Source organism: Triticum aestivum, chromosome 7B, assembly GCF_018294505.1.
Source record: "Triticum aestivum cultivar Chinese Spring chromosome 7B, IWGSC CS RefSeq v2.1, whole genome shotgun sequence".
Lineage (NCBI taxonomy): Eukaryota > Viridiplantae > Streptophyta > Magnoliopsida > Poales > Poaceae > Triticum > Triticum aestivum.
The window spans coordinates 269488282-269498541 of record NC_057813.1 but is presented as its reverse complement, the minus strand read 5'-3'; positions in this window follow the sequence as shown (position 1 = coordinate 269498541).

The window sequence follows — 10260 nt, the reverse complement described above, 5'->3', positions numbered from 1 at the left end:
GCACTAATAATAACAGGATATATCTTTTTCTCATCAAGATAAGCATATTTCGAAGTGTCTGGCAATTGTTTTAATTCAAACACAGGATCACCTTTAGGTGGAGGAGGACCTCCTAGAGTTTCAATAGGCAAATTCTGTTTAAGCAGAGGTTGTTGTTTGAAAAAGATTTTATCTATTTCATTTCTTTCATGCATATGCAAATCATTTTCATGGTCAAACAAATATTGTTCCAAAGGATCAGTAGGGGGTACAGCAATAGAAGCAAGACCAATAATTTCATGCTTACTAGGCAAATCTTTCTTATGAGGTTGTCTACTAAACTAGGAAAAATTAAATTCATGAGATTCATCACCAAAGCTAACATTGCAGTTTGTTTCTTACAATCTATTCTGGCATTGAAGGTGTTCAAGAAAGGTCTACCAAAAATAATGGGACAAAAGTCATCTTGTGGGGAGCCAAGAACAAGAAAATTATCAGGGTATTTTATTTTCCCACACAAGACTTCAACATCTCTAAGAATCCCAATGGTGATATAGTATCTCTATTGGCAAGTTTAATAGTGACATCTATGTCTTCTATTTCAGCATGTGCTATTTCATTCTTAATTTCTTCATATAAGGAAAAAGGAATAGCACTCACACTAGCACCTAGGTCACATAACCCATTATAACAGTAATCCCCTATCTTAACTACGACAACATGCATGCCAACAACTGGTCTATGTTTATCCTTTTTATCGGGTTTGGCAATTCTAGGAGCTTCATCATAGAAGTAAATAACATGCCCATACATATTATCGACCAAGAGATCTTTAATCATAGCAACACTAGGTTCAACTCTGATTTGTTCAGCTGGTTTGGGTGTTCTAACATAACTTTTGTTAACCACAGTTGAAGCTTTAGCATGTTCCTTCATCCTAACAGGGAAAGGTGGTTTTTAAATATAAGTAGTGGGAACAACTGGATCAACATTGTGAATGATAGTTTCTTCTTTAGCTTTTACCGGTTCTTTAATTTATTCTTTAATAGGTGGGTGATATTTAAACCACTTCTCCTTAGGGAGATCAACATGAGTAGCAAAAGATTCACAAAAGGAAGCTACTATCTCAGAGTCAAATCCATATTTAGTGCTAAACTTTTGAAAAGTATCAGTATTCATAAAAGATTTAACACAATCAAACTTAGGTTCAATACCTGACTCCTTACCTTCGTCGAGTTCCCAATCTTCAGAGTTGCATTTAATTCTTTCTAAAAGATCCCACCAGAATTCGATAGTATTCTTTATAAAAGAACCAGTACAAGAAGTATCGAGCATGGATTGATCATTACGAGAAAGCCGAGCATAAAAATTCTGAATAATAATTTCTCTTGAGAGCTCATGATTGGGGCATGAATATAACATTGACTTAAGCTTACCCCAAGCTAGAGCGTTACTCTCTCCTTCACGAGGCTAAAAATTATATATATATAATTCCGATCATGATGAACTAGATGCATAGCATAATTTTTTTGATGAAATTCCAATTTCAACCGATTCCAGTTCCAAGATCCAATATCATCGCATAGCCTATACCATGTCAATGCTTTTACCTTCAAAGATAAAGGGAAAACCTTGTTCTTAGCTTCATCTCTAGGTAAACCTGCAAGCTTAAACAATCCACAAATTTCATCCACATATATCAAGTGCATATCGGGATGTTCGGTTCCATCTCCTGCATAAGGATTAACTACCAGTTGTTCTACCATACCCGAAGGAATTTCATATTCAATATTTTCAGTAGGTGCAGTAGGTTGAGGGAAACTAATTGTGTTTCCGGTCAAGGTGAAGATACCCCGAACAAACCCCTCAAAGGATTGTTTTCCATAGTAGCAAGTGACAATAAATTTTAGCACGTAGAAATAATGTTTCCTTACAAATTTCCACTTACCAAGAGCGCTTCACTCCCCAGCAACGGCGCCAGAAAATAGCCTTGATGGCCCACAAGTATATGGAGTCAATTATAGCCTTTTCGATAAGTAAGAGTGTCGAACCCAGCGAGGAGCAGAAGGAAATGACAAGTGGTTTTCAGCAAGGTAATGTGTGCAACTGCTAAAATTGTAAGTAGCGGAGTAGTTTGATATCAAGATAATTTGTAAAGAGCAAGTAATGATAGTAGTAACAAAAGTGCAGCAAGGTAGCCCAATCCTTTTGAGGCAAAGGACAAGCCAAAATAGTCTCTTATGATAAGCAAAGTGTTCTTGAGGGTACGCAGGAATTTCATCTAATCACTTTCGTCATGTTGGCTTAATTCGTGTTCGCTACTTTGATAATTTGATATGTGGGTGGACCGGTGCTTAGGTGATGTTCTTACTTGAACAAACCTCCTACTTATGATTAACCCTCTCGCAAGCATCCGCAACTACGAGAAAAGTATTAAGAATAAATTCTAACCATAGCATTAAACTTTTGGATCCAATCGGTCCCTTACGGAATAGCGCATAAACTGGGGTATAAGCTTCTGTCACTCTAGCAACCAATGATCTAATAACTACTCCACAATCCATTCCCTTAGGCCCAAACATGGTGAAGTGTCATGTAGTCGACGTTCACATGACACTACTAAGGGAATCACAACATACATATCATCAAAATATCAAACACATATCAAGTTCACATGATTACTTGCAACATGATTTCTCCCGTGACCTCAAGAACAAAAGTAACTATTCACCAATTATAATCATGCTCAAGATCAGACGGGTATTAAATAGCGTAATGGATCTTAACATATAACTTCCACCAAATAAACCATATAGTAATCAACAACAAGATGTAATCAACACTACTAGTCACCCACAAGCACCAATCTATAGTTCCGGTACAAAGAATGGACACAAGAGATGAACTAGGGTTTGAGAGGAGTTGGTGCTATGGAAGATGTTGATGAAGATAGCCCCCCCCCCCAAGATGGGAGAGTTGTTGGTGATGATGATGACTATGATTTCCCCCTCCGGGAGGGAAGTTCCCCCGGCGGAATCGCTCCGCCAGAGGGCAAAAGTGCCCCTGCCCAAGTTCCGCCTCGAGACGGTGGTGCTTCGTCCCGAAAGTCCTCTCCTTATTTATTTTTTCTAGGTCAAAATGACTTATATACCAGAAGAGGGGCACCGGAGGTGGGCCTGGGTGAGCACCACCCACCAGGGCGTGTCTGGGCTCCCTGGCACGCCCAGGTGGGTTGTGCCCACCTGGTGGGACCCCTCTGGTACTTATTGACTCCAAAAATTCTTATTTATTCCATAAAAGATCTTCGTGAAGTTTCAGCTCATTTGGAGTTGTGCAGAATAGGTAGCTTGACATAGCTTTTCCAGGTCCAGATTTCCAGCTGCCAGAATTCTCCCCCTTTGTGTATACCTTGCATATTATGAGAGAAAAGGCATTAGAATTACTCCAAAAAGCATTATTATACAATAAAATAACATAAATAACAGTAGGAAAACATGATGCAAAATGGACATATCATAAGCGTATCGGGCTTCACCGAGGACTTGGCGTGTACTCCAAGTATATCTATTAGGATCGGCATATAACCCCTAGATGGCAACCGGCCATGTGTAACCCTAGATACCCCCGGTGCCTATATAAATCGGAAGATTTAGTCCATAGAGAGACATTGATCATCATCACCATTACCCTTAGGGTTAGTCCACAACTTACGATCTCGAGGTAGATCAACTCTGTACTTTGATACACCCACAATATAAGCAAGAGCAAGACGTAGTGTTTTACCTCCTCAAAGAGGATCCGAACTGTTGGGAAACATTGCATGGAAAACAAAAATTTCTATGCACACGCAAGATCTATCAAGGAGATGCATAGCAACGAGAGGGGAGAGTGTGTGTACGTACCCTCATAGACTGTAAGCGGAAGTGTTTTACAAAGCGGTTGATGTAGTCGAACTTCTTCGAGTTCCAACCGATCGAGCACCAAACGTACACCTCCGCGTTCTACACATGTTCAGCTTGGTGACATCCTCCGCCTTCTTGATCCAGCAAGACGGTGAGGTAGTATATGAGTTCCGGTAGCACGACAACATGGTGACGGTGATGGTGATGCGTTCTCCGCAGGGCTTTGCCTAAGCACTATGAAAATATGACCGAGGGAGTAAAAAATGTTGTGTCCTTGTGTGGTGCCCCCTCCCCATGTATATGTAGGTGAGAGGGGAGAGGGAGGCAGCCAGCGTGCCCTAGGGCCTGGCCGGTGGCCCTAGGGTCCTGACCTCCTGCGCCCCCCCCGTTCCTTGTATGGACAAGGGGGGAGGAAAGAGGGGGTGAGGGAAGGAAGTGGGAGTCCAACTCCACACTGCCCTTTCCTCCTCCCCTTTCCTTTCCCTCCACATATGGCCGGTCCTATAGAGGGCGCACCAGCCCCTTGTGGGCTGGTGTGTTCCCTCACTTGGCCCATAAGGCCCATATTTTGTCGGGGACGCCCGAAGCTCCTGCCGGTGACTCGATAAGTCTTGGTACCCTCTAAAACACTTCCGGTGTCCGAATAACATTGTCCTATATATCAATCCTTACCTCTAGACCATTTCGAGGCTCCTCGTCATGTCCGTGATATCATCCAGGACTCCGAACAACATTAGGTCACCAAATTATACAACTCATATAACACTATATCAACAACGAACGTTAAGCGTGCGGACTCTACGGGTTCGAGAACTATGTAGACATGATCGAGACACCTCTCCGGTTAATAAACAATAGCGGAACCTGGATGCCCATATTGGCTCCTACATATTATACGAAGATCTTTATCGGTCGAACCATTATGATAACATACGTAATTCCCTTTGTCCATTGATATGTTACTTGCCCGAGATTCGATCGTCGGTATCTTCATATCTAGTTCAATCTCATTACTGACAAATATCTTTACTCGTTCCATAATACATCATTCTGCAACTGACTCATTAGTCACTTTGCTTGCAAGGCTTCTTATCATGTGTATTATCGAGAGGGCCCAGAGATACCTCTCCGATACTCGGAGTGACAAATCCTAATCTCGATCTATGCCAACTCAACAAACACCTTCGTAGATACCTGTAGAGCATCTTTATGATCACCCAGTTACATTGTGACATTTGATAGCACACAAGGCATTCCTCCGATATCCGAGAGTTGCATAGTCGCATAGTCGAAGGAATATGTATTTGACATTAAGAAAGCAATAGCAATAAACTAAACGATCAAATGCTAAGCTAATAGATGGGTCTTGTCCATCACATCATTCTCCTAATGATGTGATCCCATTATCAAATGACAACTCATGTCTGTGGTTAGGAAACCTTAACCATCTTTGATCAACGAGCTAGTCTAGTAGAGGCTCACTAGGGACAAGGTATTTGTTTATGTATCCACACATGTATTTAAGTTTCCGGTCAATACAATTCTAGCATGAATAATAAACCTTTATCATGATTTAGGAAATATAATAATAACCATTTCATTATTGTCTCTAGGTCATATTTCCATCAGTCTCCCACTTGCACTAGAGTCAATAATCTAGTTCACATCGCCATGTGATTAACACCCATTGTTCACATCGCCATGTGACCAACACCCAAAGAGTTTACTAGAGTCAATAATCTAGTTCACATCGCCATGTGATTAACACCCAAAGAGTACTAAGGTGTGATCAAGTTTTGCTTGTGAGACAAGTTTAGTCAACGGGTCTGTCACATTTAGATCCGTATGTATTTTGCAAATTCCTATGTCTACAATGATCTGCATGGAGTTACTCTAGCTAATTGCTCCCACTTTAAATACGTATTCAGATTGAGACTCAGAGTCATCTGAATTGGTGTCAAAGCTTGCATCAACGTAACTCTTTACGACAAACTCTTTATCACCTCCATAACTGAGAAATATTTCCTTAGTCCTCTTAGGTAACTAAGGATAATTTTGACCGTTGTACAGTGATCTACTCCTGGATCACCATTGTACCCCCTTGCCAAACTCATTGGCAAGGTATGCAATATGTCTGGTACACAGCATGGCATACTTTATAGAACCTATGGCTGAGGCATAGGGAATGACTTTTATTGTCTCTCTATCTTCTGCCGTGGTCGGGTTTTGAGTCTTACTCAACTTCACACCTTACAATACAGGCTAGAACTTGTTCTTTCGCTGATCCATTTTGATCTCCTTCAAAATCTTGTCAAGGTATGTACACATTGAAAATCGTATCAAGCATTTTGATCTATCTTTATAGATCTTGATGCGTAACATGTAACCAGCTTCACCGAGGTCTTTCATTGAAAATTTATTATTCAAGTATCCTTTTATGCTATCCAGAAATTCTATATCATTTTCAATCAGTAATATGTCATCCACATATAATATCAGAAATGCTACAGAGCTCCCACTCACTTTCTTGTAAATACAGACTTCACCATAAGTCTATATAAAACCATATGCTTTGATCAGCTCATCAAAGTGTATATTCCAACTCCGAGATGTTTGCACCAGTCCATAGATGGATCACTGGAGCTTGCACACTTTGTTAGCACCTTTAGGATCGACAAAACCTTCTGGTTGCATCATATACAACACTTCTTTAAGAAATCCATTAAGGAATGCAGTTTTGATGTCCATTTGCCAGATTTCATAATTATAAAATATGGCAATTTCTAACATGATTCAGATGGACTTAAGCATCACTACGGGTGAGAAAGTCTCATCGTAGTCAACCCCTTGAACTCGTCGAAAACCTTTCACGACAAGTCGAGCTTTGTAGATGGTGACATTACCATCACCGTTTGTCTTCTTGAAGATCCATTTATTCTCAATGGCTTGCCAATCATCAGGCAAGTCCACCAAAGTCCACACTTTGTTCTCATACATGGATCCTATCTCAGATTTCATGGCCTCAAGCCATTTATCGGAATCTGGGCTCATCATAGCTTCTTCATAGTTTGTAGGTTCGCCATGGTCTAATAACATGACTTCCAGGACACGATTACCGTACCACTTGGTGTGGGACGTGCTTTGTTCGACCTACAAGGACCAGTAGTAACTCGATCCTATGTTTCATGATCATCATCATTAGCTTCCTCTCTAGTTGGTGTACGTATCATGGGAATGGATTTTTCTGATGTGCTACTTTCCAAATTGAGAGAAGGTACAATTACCTCATCAAGTTCTACTTTCCTCCCACTCACTTATTTTGAGAGAAACTCCTTCTCTAGAAAGGTTCCATTATTGGCAACAAAGATCTTGCCTTTAGATCTGTGGTAGAAGGTGAACCCAATTGTTTCCTTAGGGTATCCTATGAAGATGCACTTCTCCGATTTGGGTTCGAGCTTATCAGGCTAAAGCCTTTTGACATAAGTGTCGCAACCCCAAACTTTAAGAAATGACAGCTTAGGTTTCTTGCCAAACCATAGTTCATATGGTGTCGTCTCATCGGATTTAGACGGTGCCCCTTTTAACGTGAATGCGGTTGTCTCTAATGCATAACCCCAAAATGATAGTGGTAAATCGGTAAGAGACATCATAGATTGCACCATATCTAATAAAGTACGGTTACAACGTTCAGACACACCATTACACTATGGTGTTCCAGGTGGCGTGAGTTGTGAAACTGTTCCACATTGTTTTAAATGAAGGCCAAACACATAACTCAAATATTCGCCTCCGTGTTCAGATTGTAGAAACTTTATTTTCTTGTTACGATGATTCTCCACTTCACTCTGAAATTCTTTGAACTTTTCAAATGTTTCAGACTTGTGTTTCGTCAAGTAGATATACCCATACCTACTCAAATCATCTACGAAGGTGAGAAAATAACGATACCCGCCGCATGACTCAATACTCATCGGACCGCATACATCGGTATGTATTATTTCCAATAAGTCATTACCTCGCTCCATTGTTCCAGAGAACGGAGTTTTAGTCATCTTGCCCATGAGGCATGGTTCACAATATCAAATGATTCATAATCAAGTGATTCCAAAGTCCATCCGCATGGAGTTTCTTCATGCTCTTTACACAAATATGACCTAAACCGCAGTGCCACAAATACGTTGCACTATCATTATCAACTTTGCATCTTTTGGCATCAATATTAGGAATATGTGTATCACTACGATCGAGATTCAATAAACCATTCACCTTGGGTGTATGACCACAGAAGGTTTTATTCATGTAAACATAACAACAATTATTCTCTGACTTAAATGAATAACTGTATTGCAATAAACATGATCTAATCATATTCATGCTCAACGCAAACACCAAATAACATTTATTTTAGGTTCAACACTAATACCAAACATAGAGGGAGTGTGCGATGGTGATCGTATCAACCTTGGAATCACTTCCAACACACATCATCACTTCGCCCTTAACTAGTCTCTATTCATTCTGCAACTCATGTTTCGAGTTACTAATCTCAACAACTAAACCTGCATCAAATACCCAGGGGATACTACGAACACTAGTAAGGTACACATCAATAACATGTATATCAAATATTCCTTTGTTCACTTTGCCATCCTTCTTATCCTCCAAGTATTTGTGTCAGTTCCGCTTCCAGTGACCATTTCCTTTGAAAAAGAAGCACTCAGTTTTAGGCTTGGGTCTAGCTTTGGGCTTATTCATGGTAGCGGCAACTTGCTTTCCATTCTTCTTGAAGTGCACTTTCTTTCCCGTGCCCTTTTTATTGAAACTAGTGGTCTTATTAACCGTCAACAGTTGGTGCTCTTTCTTGATTTCTACCTTTGCCGATTTCAGCATCGCGAAGAGCTCGAGAATCATTTTCGCCATCCCTTGCGTATTATAGTTCATCATGAAGTTCTATTAGCTTGGTGATAGTGACTAGAGAACTCTGTCAATCACTATCTTATCTGGAACATTAACTCCCAATTTATTCAAGAAATTGTATTCCCCAGACATTCTGGGCACATGCTCACTGGCTGAACACGGGCATGAGCCTAAAATACCTATTTCAGCTCTTGGAACATCTCATATGCTCCGTGGCATTCAAAGTATTTTTGAAGTCCCGGTTCTAAGACTTAAAGCATGGCGCACAAACTATTAAGTAGTCATCATATCGAGCTTGCACTACAAAAAAAAGACACATCCGTGACATTTTTGGTCGAACGATTTTTTTTCTGTCATGCTTATGACACTTCTATGAAGATAATTGTGACAAAACCCGGTATCATCATAGATGTGGTGGGATCCTACTTCTATGACAAAAAATCATGAAAAAATTGGGCTTTTCATCCTGGGTGGGCCAGAGGCACAGCTGCATGACATTCTTTGGGTCGTCCATGACGAAAAAAATCGTGGTAGAAGCAAGGACAAGGAAAATATCAGGGAGTTCCCGGTTACGATGGGTGGTCGGGGACGAGGGATGCACGGAGGTTTGCATGTTTTCTCTCGTATACGTAAGCGCGCGTGTGTGCGAGGCGTTGGGCTCTAACTGAACCCGAGCGAGGTGTTCGCTTACTGAACACGAGTGATTGCACTGGCTACGTTACTGAACCCGAGCGATCGATCCCTGGCTATTAACTGAACCCAACTGATCGAGCGATTCCTTCACTACTGCTGCTAACTGAAGCCGATCGAACCTTTTGCCTCTTGATGAACAATGAGCGTTCTTGGGGGTTGGATGAACAGTTCACGGTGGGGGTTGGATGAACAGGACCCAGTGGTAGTAGAGGTCGTTGCCACTAGATGAACAGGACCCCAATCGAGCCGGTTGGGGGTGGATGAACAGGATCCCGTGGAGGGTTGGTTAAACAGTTGCCAGTGGAGGATTGGATGAACAGTAGCCCGTGGAGGGTTGGTTGAACAGGACCCCGTGTGGAGGGCTGGTTGAACAGTAGCCGGTGGAGGCTGATGAACAGAATCCCATGGGCAAAAATAGCTGGGGAGGCTGAAGGAAGTCGATGGTGGATGAACAGTAGCATGTGGAGGCTGGAGGAAGTCGATGGTGGATGAACAGTAGCCCGTCGTGGCTGGAGCAAGGCAGTAGACGGTAGATGAACAGTAGCCCGTGGAGTCTTGTTTTGCAGTAGCCACACCCCTCCCTATGAACAGGACCCTCGTTTCAACCGTAGGCGCTCCAACACAAGTCTGTTTCCTCTGTTTTGCGGTACGCCACACCCCTCCCGATCAATAGCACCCCATTTCGATTGTAGGATCTTGAACACAGTCCATTTCCTCCGTTTTGCGGTACCCCAGACCCTTCCTGATGAACAGGACCCTGTTTCGACCA